Here is a 12,120-nt window from a genome sequence, read left to right as displayed (position 1 = left end):
CACTACAATTTTGTGTCTAATTTAAAAGATGGTTCTCCCTCAAATTCAATTTATAATGCTATTTGATTCTATTATTTTTTAATGATACCAAAGATGGATTTATAGATGAGACAACCACTAAAAGCAAAACTTAGTCCAGTGGGTGAAATGTCAGAAAATAACAAAGATTTGTCAGGATAGAAATCAGAAAAGCTAAATGGGAAAATGAGATAAAAGCTGCTAAAGATACAAATAATAGATATTTTTTAAATCCTTAAATATATCAACAAAAAGATAAAGGAAATGTGTCTTTTCACAGTAGATAGAGAAAGGCTCAGAGCTGCTTCCAATAATTCAATTACATTAAAAAATAAACTTACTGACCATGACTTTTTCTTTTAAACTCAGTTTTTACCAAAATAAATGAAATATGAACTTGGAAGAGCAACCTATAAACCCTCCAGAATGTGCTTTGAGAATCTGATTTGTTTCTATGTTCCCCTTAAAGGGCGGTACTCCTGAATGAAATTCAACCTTCACATTTTATTAGCTGTATGTCCTTGAGAAAATTTACTTTTCCAACCTCAGTTTCACAAATTATGAAGTGGGTGGTAAGGATTTAAATGAGGTAATTAATATGAAGTGCTTATGTCAGTGCCTGGCATATGGCTAATGCCTAATAAATGATAAATTGCAGTTTTGTTATTTTATTAAAAGCATTTGTCAGTCAATATACCTTACTGTAATAGAAATTCCTTTAAGTTAGGGGCTATGTGTGATTTATTTTTATATCCTTAGCATCTAACATGGTACCTAGAACAGTGTAATTGCTCAGAAAATTTTTCTGCAACAAAACTGCACATTCTGATCACCCATCAGCCTGAAATGCCCTTACCAACTCTGGCTGGTCTGCCTACTTTGAGTTAATTTTCAAGATCCAACTGAAATAAATATCCCTCCCAAAAAGCTTCCCCGTGGTCTCCAGTCTACCTACAAAATACAAGCAACATGAGTTGTTCCTCTATCAGTATTTCAGTAGTATTTTATTGTGTTCTACATTATTTCAAACATGAGGACATCATGATAGTTTGTTCATGTTTCACCTCCAACTTACTCATCTCTTTGTATTTAGTACTTATGCAGTGTCCTGTACATAGATAATTCTCAGTGTGTATTGATTTAATTAATTGTTAATTGATTCATGTAGGTGATTATTATGAAAGTTAATTGCCATATTTTCTCTAGGCATACTTAAGACATAAGGAGACAACATGGTTCATGTTGTAATGAGATGAGAAATCATTATATTCTCATGTTGGATGTAAGTTCTCTTGCTATGTTGGGTACAAGAAATAAAAAAAAAAAGAATTCTATTGAAATCCCCCAGGTAAAACATGTCCCTCTTACTATAAAGTTGTAAGAACTGGGCTAGATCATTTTTCTAATTCTCTTCCATCACTAATCTTATTTATTAAATAAGCAACATAATTATTAAACACATACTGTTTGCTCAGCACAGACTAATATGGCTCATTCTCTTGCACAAAAGTAAACTGCCCATGAGTCTTACCCCATCTACTGCTTTCTAACATTAGTTAGAATTCTACTGTACTCTTTTCTGACTAGTAAATATGGCTATTGCCACACTTGTAGTTGCTGGAATTATTTCATAATTCTGTCATCTCTTATTTGGGTTTATGATCTCTTGTTTCCATTTGGTTTCAATCATAACTTATAGGCTGATTCTAAATAATGGTCCATCATCTGCTTTGTTATATATATCTCTGCTGTTCTCGGAGTTAAGGTCTGGCTTCATTTCTGTTTGTAGTTTATTGAATACTAGTATGTGACATTATTTGTTACCATTATCTGGAATTTCGGTGCTATGCTTAGGGCATATAAAAATGATACTCTCCATCTATAGATCATTCAGTATTGTCTTAACTTTAGAATATTGTTGTGTTGAATTTGGAAAACAGATGCAGGTAAATCATCCATAGCTCCATGAAGATCAGATTAAACCCAGGACTGTCAAAGTAAAGGTATGAAATAACAGCTATCATGATAATACTGGCCTTGGGAATTTGAGATATTTTGCCCTTGAATCTGGTATTCAAGACTTGCCATTTCAATTCTTCTGTTCAATATAAATGGAAATAAAATTTCTTCATATATCACTCCTCATGACAGTGGCATTTTCCCATCTTTTCTAAAGATCACATATTCATCTGTATTTGAACTTAGAGCCTGCCAAAAGTCTGATTTATTCCAGTTCTTTTGCTTTTCTTCTAATTTACTTTAAAGAAATAAAATGAACTTTGCTCTGCTTCCCTTGAGGAATATATCTTCAATTCTGGAGGAAAATAACTAATTGAGATGCCTGTGTTCTTTTAATTTTTCTCGCTTATTTTGTCAATAATTATCACTAATCAATCTAATGATGAATGAAATCATTATATAAAATGTAACAAATAAATTAATAACTTTGACTACCCACGTAGTCCCAGATATGATATCAGCTTTTTCAAAGCTCTTTCTAAACAAAGAAAAGAAGAGGGTGATTATCTGTTTAAATAAACTGTAACATATCTATACATATGTTAAACCAGAAGGAATTTTTACATCATTTAATTATAAACTGAATAAAAATAAACATGTACCTTATTTCCTAAACTTACCAAAAAAAAAAAAAAAAGAGCAACATACAAGAAATAAAACACTTGGGAAAAAGGAGAAAAATTATATGTTGTTTCACTTTACCATTCTTATTTAGGTTATATAGAAAGAAAGACCTATGGCAATGCGATTCCATTTCCATACCTGTAAGAGAAATTGGGGAAATTATAAATTAATGCAGATAATTTGATCAAGTTAACATTTTAATTAAAAGTATACATTTACTTAAATATGTACATGTGTGTCTATGTGTATGCACATGTAACAATATGTATTTTAACTAAAATATATATTCCAGATGCAAAGATAAAAATATATGGCACATAAAAGATTTGGGTGGAACTTTGTATTTTACTAAAGATTTTTCTTATTCTTCATTTTTTGAATATATAAAACACTATGCCAACACATGTGTCAAGAGTGAAGTTGTGTAAAATAAAATCTAAACATCCATTTGAATATTTAGGCTATTTTACCTATGTGGGAAGCTTATAATGTGAAATTCCTAGCATGAACCAGTAACTCAAAGTTTCTAATATGAATTTTACTTCAAACAGGAAACATAATAGAAGCTATCCACTCAATTGTTCATTCATTTAAAAAAATATGTTTACTAAGAACTATGTAGCAGATACTATTTGAAATACCAGAACTCTCATGGGGAAGAAAGCAAGTAATTACACAATAAATAAATTCTAATCCAGAATACCCAGGTGATTAAATGAAAAGGTGACATTCTTTTTTTCTGGTTAAATAATTCATTTAATTTTACCTAAATAAAATCTTAGTTGGGGAATGCATGTGTGTGTATATGTATGTGTTTGCATACAAAAGTATGCAAAGGATGATATGGGAGCAAGGAGAGTAAAGTATTACCTGAATTTCTAATAGTAATTCTACCAACAGTGTATAGGTGATGAGAAGTGAATTATCTTAAAGAAGGTAATTTGTCAGATGGTATGTATGTATCAATGTCCTAGAGTAGAAATCACAAAACCTGGAATCTAGTTACTTACTAAGAATTTAGGCAAGTTACTTTATCACTATAAGGTTAGATTCTGCTGGTAAATTGCAATGCATTATCAGGTTGATGGGGGAAATGCAGTTAGGAAATGATTAATTGAAATACTCCGTGAAAAGTATGCAAAGGATGATATGGGAGCAAAGAGAGCAAAGCACTTCCCTGAACTTCTAATAGTCATTCTGCCAACAGTGTAAAGGATGGTTTTGAGAGAGCTGGGAAGAAAGCCAAGGATACCAGTTAAAAGGATATTATAAATATCTAGGTGAGAAATAATCGGTCCCTAAACACTGGTAGTGAACTTGAAGAATGAAAGACTGACTTGAAGGATATAGGAGAGGTGGAATTAACGGAACTTGGTTGATAAACTAGATGATGGTAAGAGAAAGGAGGGGGAGAGAGTCATCCAGATTCAAATTGGATTGGGGTTTTATTAATTAGGATAGATATATGAAAGAGAATAAAATAAGAGAGATAAAAAATGGGCAAGTTAGGAAGAGATTTGATTTATGAATGCCTTTGAAAATTTTAGATGGAAATGTTCTGTAGATAATTGGATATATGGTTCTGGCACTAAAGAGAAAGAATGGAGCCAAACATTTTTGAGTTCACATTTATCCATTCAATAACTATTTATGGAGTGTCTACTGTGTGCCAGGCACTTTTCTAGGTGCTGGGAACTTAGCAGTAAACAAAACAAAGTCTCTGCATTAAATGATTTACATTTTATTGGAGAAATACAGACAAAATTTTTAAAGAAGGTAATTTTCAGATTGTGTTAAATGCAATGAGAAAAAATAAAACAGGGTGAATGGGATAAAGAGGGCCATAAAGTAGGATTAAGGATTTCTAATCATATAATGTGGTCAGAAAAAAACCTATCCATATGAGAAACCTTAAAGAGATTAGTATGATTGTTGTTGACTGAGTGATGGGGAGAATGGTAGGTGATGTGGTTACAAGGATTGTAGGAGACTAGAATATGTAAAGTCTTACAAGTCATTGAGTACTTTGTTTTCCACTGTAAGTGATATTGAAAGTTATTCAATTGGTTGAGGGGTGGAACATGATCTGACTTATTCTCTAAAGCATTGCTCTGACCACTGGGTAAAGAATGAGCTGGAGGAGAATAATGTAAGAAGCAGATGGACAGTTATGATGCTATTGTATAAACTTTAAGCAAGGAATAGGGTAGCTAGGACCAGAGTGCTTGGTAGTAGAGGTGATGAGGAGTGATATATTTCTAGACGTGTTTAGAAGTAGAAATGACAGGATTTTCTGATTGATTGGAATTGGAGTGTAAGAGAAAGAAAGGAGTACAAATGACTCTAGGATTTTTGACCTGAAAAATTGGAAGAACTGTAAGAATGAAATTGGTCCTTACTGATAGGAAAGTTGCAGAAACAGTAAGCTCCGTTGCTTGAGGAATTTAAGCGAGAACTCTATACAAGTTGGAATATCTGAAGGCAGTTTGATATATGTGATGGGAGTAGGGGAATGCTGTCCAAGGCTAGAAATTTGGAGTCATTAGCATATAGATTATAATTAAAGCCATGAGAATGGATTAACTCTCCATGGAGTTAGTGTTAGTGGGAAAGAGTTTGTAGAAGTAGCACACTCCAAAATTTGTAGGCCTTAGAAATAAAAAAGAATCAGCAAAAGAAACTGACTAGACACAGTATCTTAGGTAGAAGAAAAAAACAGAAGTTAAGAAAGAAAGTATTTCAAAGAGAAGAAAAGGATCCCCTGTGTCAAATGATACCAACATGTCATGTAAGATAAGTACAGAGACTTGACCGTAAAATTCTAGTAACATTAAATTCAATGGTAATCTTGACAGAAGCAGTTTGCAGTAAGTGTCAGGGACAAAAGTCTTATTGGAGAAGTTTCAAGAAAGAATGGGAGAATATTTAGAGAAAGCAAGTAACGGACTGTCTTTTTCAAGGAGTTTTGCAGAAGGAGGGGAAGAAAGTGCTCGCTAAGCAGGGAGAGAGAATTGCTCATGCAATGCTTTCATGTATGGAATGGCTGACAAATACTAGTGCACAGTAGAATAGTTGGCCCAGATAGGAGTGATGACATTTTATCCAGAGAAAGAGAAGTAGAATATAAGCATAAATGCAGATTGGTGGGTAGATATGGTGTTGGAACTTATGGAAGTTCTGTAATTACTACTTCTATTTTTTAAACTACATAGCAAGCAAGGTCATCACCTAACTGTGAATTGGAGGGGGAAAAATAGGAGGGTCAAAGATGTTGGTATGAAATAGTTGTCTAAGAGAGCAGGAGAATAAATGAACCAGTGATCTCCATGAAGCATTAAGAGCTCACTTGAATTTGTGCTCATGAATTTTAAGAGAAATATGTCAGCATATGTTTGTGTTTTTCTCCAGCTCTGTTTAACTGCATTAATGCAGGCATCGAGGAGGTGGATGGTTGGATTTAAAAATCAAAATTTGGGTTTTACCAAGTGAGTATGGTGAATGTTAAAAAAAGGAAGTAAGAGAGGAAGATACCTGAAAAGAAGATGTTATAATAACTGATAGTGGAATTTAGGCCAGGTAAAGAGATTACAAAGGATAATCAGATTAATGAATTATTGATTCCAGTGAAATTGAAGCCATATTGGAGTCAGGATACAGAAGAGGAAGAGTTGAAAAGATGGAGCTGAAATCAAGAATAGGATATTTGCAATTGAGATTATTGGAAGGTTTTCATTATTAGTAAAGACAAGGTCTAAGGCCTGACCATGGCGTAAAGGGCTGAGGTATATTAGAGGAAAGAGCAGAGTAAGAAACCAAGAGGCCAGAGAAGTAGAGTAACTATTCTAGATATGAAAATCACCAAGAATTAAGATAGGAATAATATTAGAAAGAAATATGATGAGCCAGAAGCTAAAATTTTCAAGGAATAAAAGTGATTAGACAGAAAGTTGATATGTAATTCTAATATAAAGGGTCAGTGGCGGCTGTGGCCTGGTGACATAAGACTCAAAGCTGAGTATTTTTCATGAGCAGGAAGTGAGATGTTCTGGAAGGAACAATGAGAAGCAAGGAAGTTCCATTCATTACCCCCCACTGACAGTCCCTATGGCATGAGTGTTGCAGAGGAAACAACAGCCACATCAGAGCACTGCAAGGGAAGTAGTGTCAGCAGGGGAAATCCAGATGGCCATTGGAGCAAAACAGTGAGGGAGAAATTGAGAGCACGGTTGAAGCTGTAAGACAGCATGCTGATAGTTGACTATTCGTTTACATAGGGCACATGTGAGGGTTTTATATGTTGGAGAGGTGTAGAACTGAGGGTCAGAAAAGGCAATACAATATTGTTAAAATATCTCTACTGCCCAAAGTGATTTATAGATTCAATGTAATATCCATCAAAATACCAACATCATTTTTCACAAAACCAGAAAAAACAATACTAAATTTCACATGGAATAAAAAAAAGCCCAAATAGCCAAAGCAATCCAAAGCAAAAAGAACAACTCTGGAGACATCATATCACTAGACTTCAAATTATACTACAAGTCTATAGTAACCAAAACATTATGGTACTGGTATAAGGGTAGACACATAGATCAATGGAACAGAAAAAAGAATCCAGAAATAAAACTATATAGCTATGACAAATTGATTTTTGACAAAGCAGACAAAAACGCACTGGGGAAAGGATACCCTGTTCAATAAATGGTGCTGGAAAATTGGAGAGACACATGCAGAAGAATGAACCTGGGTCCCTATCTCTCACCATATGCAAAAATTAACTCAAGATGGATTAAAAACTTCAATGTAAAACCTGAAACCATAAAGATTCTAGAATAAATGTTAATAAAAACTCTCTTAGACATTGACCTAGGCAAAGAATTTATAACTGAGACAACAAAAGCAAACACAGCAATAACAAAAATAAATAAATGGGACTTAATTAAACAGTTTCTGCATAGTAAAGGAAATAAACAACAGAGTAAATAGATAACCTATAAAAAAGGAGAAAATATTCTCAAACTATCAAACTATACATCTGACAAAAGACTAATATCCAGAATCTACAAAGAACTCAAACAAAGCAGCAAGGTAAAATGAAATAACCCCATCAAAAAGTGAGCAAAAGACATGAACGGATTTTTTTTCAAAAGAAGATAGACAAATGGCCAGCAAATATGAAAAAATCACTAGCTGTCATTGAAATATGAATTAAAACCACAATGAGATAGCACCTTACCCCTGTCAGAATGGCCATTACTAATAAGTAAAAAAAAAAAAAATAGATATTGGTGTGGATGCAGTGAAAAGGGAATGCTTATACAACTGCTGATGGGACTGTAATTAGTACAACCTCTATGGAAAACAGTATGCAGATTCTTCAAAGAACTAAACAGAGACCTACCATTTGATCCAGCAATCCCACTGCCAGGTATCTAACCAAAGGAAAAAAAGTCATCATCAAAAAGACACCAAAAGACACCTGCAACCAAATGTTTATTGCAGCACAATTCACAATTGCAAAGATATGGAATCAACTTAAGTCCCTATCAACTGATGAGTGTATAAAGAAAATGTGATACACACACACACACACACACACCATAAAAAGGAATGAAGTAATAATGTCTTTTGCAGAAACTTGTATGGAACTGGAGACCATTATTCTCAGTAAGTATCTCAATAATGAAAAAATAAATACCATATGTTCTCACTTACAAGTGGGAACTAAATGAAGGTATATAAGGTCATAAAATAGTACAATAGGCATTGAAAACTAAGAAGAGAGGAGGGTAGGAGATGGGTGAGAGATAAAAAATCACCTATAGGGTACAATGTACACTATTCTGGTGATGGGTACACTGAAAGCCCTGACTTCAGCATGATACAATTCATCCGTGTAACAAAAAACACTTGTATCCTCCAAATCTATTGAAAAAATTTTTAAAGGCAATACAGAGAGCCATATGGGGGTTAAAGTCCAAAAAATAAGGAGAGCCTAGGTGTCTTTCAATTATTGTAGTGACTAAAGGAGGAGAGAAAGAGGGCAAAATGAGATTAGCCCAATACTGGGTATTCAAAGGCAGAAAGCAGTGGTGAGACGGCTTGTTTTGGAGGCAGAGAGGGTTAGGGTGCCTTTTGAGGAACATGCAGAGATCTAGGGCTTCTTCTTGACTTCTGTTTCATTCCCAGCAGAGGGGCAATCCTACTCAGAGGATAAGGATGTTCTTTTTACCCCTGTCAATAGTGGCTTACAGAGGGAAAGGCATTTAGCAGAGAGGGTCTCAGAAGATATAACTACTTACTTCTATTTATCCTTTAAAGATGTTTTGTTATAATTTTGTATCAGTCTTCTCAGAGTGCAAACATCTTGAAAAGCAAGGAATATGATATTAATTTTATATCCCCAGTGCCTGTCAAGGTTTTCTCAAAATCAATATTTATTATACAAAGGAATAAAATAGTGTAAGAAATGCCAACCTGACAGTGTTATTTAAATGATTTAAATAGTATATGTGTTATTTATGGTAAGTTGAAAGTTGTTGTATACTGTGATGGGTAATTTTAGGTGTCAGCTTGACTGGATTAAGGGAAACCTAGATAGCTGGCAAAACATTATTTCTGGGTGTGTTTTCAAGGGTGTTTCTGGAGGACACTGGTGTGTGAGTTGGTGGACTGAATGGGAAAAATCTGCCCTCAGTGTGGGCGGGCACCTTTCAATTGGCTCGCCCCCCTTCTCCTGGAGCTAGGACACCCTTCTCCTTCCCTTGGATATCAGAACTCCAGGCTCTCTGGCCTTTGAACTCCAGAACTTGTACCAGCAGAGCCCCCCACCCCCACCTTCGGCAGGTTCTCGGACCTTCACCCTCAGACTGAGAATTACACCATCAGCTTGCCTGGTTCTGAGGCTTTCAGACTTGAACTAAACCTCATTACTGGCTTCCCTGGGTCTCCAGTTTGCAGACAGCCTATCTTTCTTGCTAGCCTCTGTAATAGCATAAGCCAATGCCTCTAATAAATTTATATATATATATGTATATATATATATAATCTCCTCTTGCTTCTGTCTCTCTGGAGAACCCTAATACTTTTATAGATTGAACATCTCTGATCCCAATATCCAAAATCCAAATGCTCCAAAATCCAAAATATTTTGAGCTCCAGCATGATACCACAAGTGAAAAATTGCACACCTGATCCCACAGTCACAATTTTGACTGTGGGTGACAGTCAAAACACAGATGCACAACACAGAATTTATTCAGCGTCCCCAAGGGAGTTATTGTACAGTGTAACTTTTAATCAAAGCACAGCGTTGTAGGTGGAAACTGAAAGTCTGCCATTGTTTGTTGCTGTTGTTGAACAGCTGATAACAGGTACTTTTATGATGCTACCATGCTGTTTAGTAACCCTGAACACATTACTTTTTCACTGTATTAATGGTATGTCATATTTTTTAATGTAAAGTGCTTATGTGTGAATATGTATAAGAAAATGATTGCTTATCAGCAGCATATAAATTTAGACTCAGGAATCGCGGTGATGCCAAACAACCACAGATTGTCCACATAGGTGGCTGAAATATTGACACCTTTGCTTTCTGGTGGTTCAGTGTACACAAACTTTATTTCATGCACAAAATTATTAAAGAACTTATATAAAATTACCTACAGGGTATGTACATAAGGCATATGTGAAACATAAATGAATTTTATATTTAGATTTGGTCCTTTCCATAAGATATCTCACTATTTTATGCAAAATTCCAAAATCTGAAAAAATTCAGAATCTGAACCCTTCGGGTCCAAAGCATTTTAGATAAGGGATACTCAACCTGAACATACACTATAATGTGTGTGAATGATTTCACCCTAGTTGTATGTTTTTCCTAGTTATGTTTGAAAATGTGTCTGTAACATTGAGCTACGTTTCCTTGACAACATCTGTGTTATCTTATTATCTTAGTGTTAAATGTATTTGGTGAGTATTCTAATTATTAAAGCCAGTTTGAGCCTGAAAACTCTAAATGCCAGTGCCTGCTAAATGCCAGTGCCTGGGTAGGAGATAAGGTCTTCTTCCAGCCAACTTTAGCCATTGACAAACATGAACTAAACATAGAAAAATGGAACAGACAGGATAAAGTCTATTTATACAAGGAAAGGGACCAAATCTCTTTCTCTTGGATCAGATTTTAAAGACTCCATCTGTACAGGTTTGCAGTCACTCCTGAATAGAATAATAATGTACAGCTGGACCAGTTATGGGAACAAGAGCAGGGGATTCCAAGAGAGGAGGAAGGCGATGTTCATGAACCCTGGAGTTCAAGCTATATTCTACACTAGACTGTTTGGGATATGGCACCCACTCTTTTTATGTATTTCCCTTTTGTATTTTTTTCTAAACGTCTGAGCTTGTCTTCACTGTGGCAACAAGAGTTAGGGGAAGTCAGGTTTGTCAATGCATGAGTCAGTGCTTTCAAGGGAAAGAGACCCAATGAAGTCAGAGTGATGCTAGCAAAAGCATCAGTAGAGAGAAACATGCTATGATTTGAGCTTATTTTCCTCCTCAAGACATGATTTCAATCTGTAAATAGTCCAAAGTTGTTTGTTTTTTTTTACCGTTTTTCTTTTATTTTTCTTTTTATTTATTTTTTATTTCTTTTATTTCAGCATATTATGGGGGTACAAATATTTAGATTACATATATTGCCTTTGCCCCTGCCCCCGAGTCAGAATTTCAAGCATGTCCATCCCCCAGATGGTGCGCACAGCACCCATTAGGTGTGAATATACCCAAGCCCCCCCCACCTGCCAGACACCTGATGACTGTTACTCCTATATGTGCACACAAGTGTTGATCAGTTAATACCATTTGATGGTGAATACATGTGGTGCTTGTTTTTCCATTCTTGGGATACTTCACTTAGTAGAATGGGCTCTAGCTCCATCCAGGATAATATGAGAGGTGCTATATCACCATTGTTTCTTATAGCTGAGTAGTACTCCATAGTATACATATACCACATTTTATTAATCCACTCATGTATTGATGGGCACTTGGGTTGTTTCCACATCTTTGCAATTGTGAATTGTGCTGCTATAAACATTTGAGTGCAGATGTCTTTTTTATAGAATGTCTTTTTTTCCTTTGGGCAGATGCCCAGTAATGGGATTGCTGGATCAAATGGTAGTTCTACTCTTAGCTCTTTAAGGTATCTCCATATGACTTTCCACAGAGGCTGTACTAGTTTGTAGTCCCACCAGCAGTGTCTGAGTGTCCCTATCTCTTCACATCCTATGCCAACATTTATTGTCTGGGGACTTATTAATAAAAGCCATTCTCACTGGAGTTAAGTGATAGCTCATTGTGGTTTTGATTTGCATTTCCCTGATGATTAGAGATGTTGAGCATTTTTTCATGTTTGTTGGCCATTAGTCTGTCCTCTTTTGAAAAGTTTCT

General features: G+C 35.1%; 1 protein-coding gene across 3 annotated transcripts in view; it reads left to right on the top strand.

The window, feature by feature from the left end:
• The window catches only part of CNTN5 (contactin 5), a 1,109,255-nt gene that overhangs the window by 924,136 nt on the left and 172,999 nt on the right, over positions 1-12,120 (top strand). The gene's annotated exons all lie outside the window — the stretch shown is intronic.

This window comes from Lemur catta, chromosome 7 (genome assembly GCF_020740605.2).
Source record: "Lemur catta isolate mLemCat1 chromosome 7, mLemCat1.pri, whole genome shotgun sequence".
NCBI classification, from domain to species: Eukaryota; Metazoa; Chordata; class Mammalia; order Primates; family Lemuridae; genus Lemur; species Lemur catta.
Note: the sequence above shows the minus strand (reverse complement) of the source record. Positions and strands in the feature narration are given on the sequence as shown.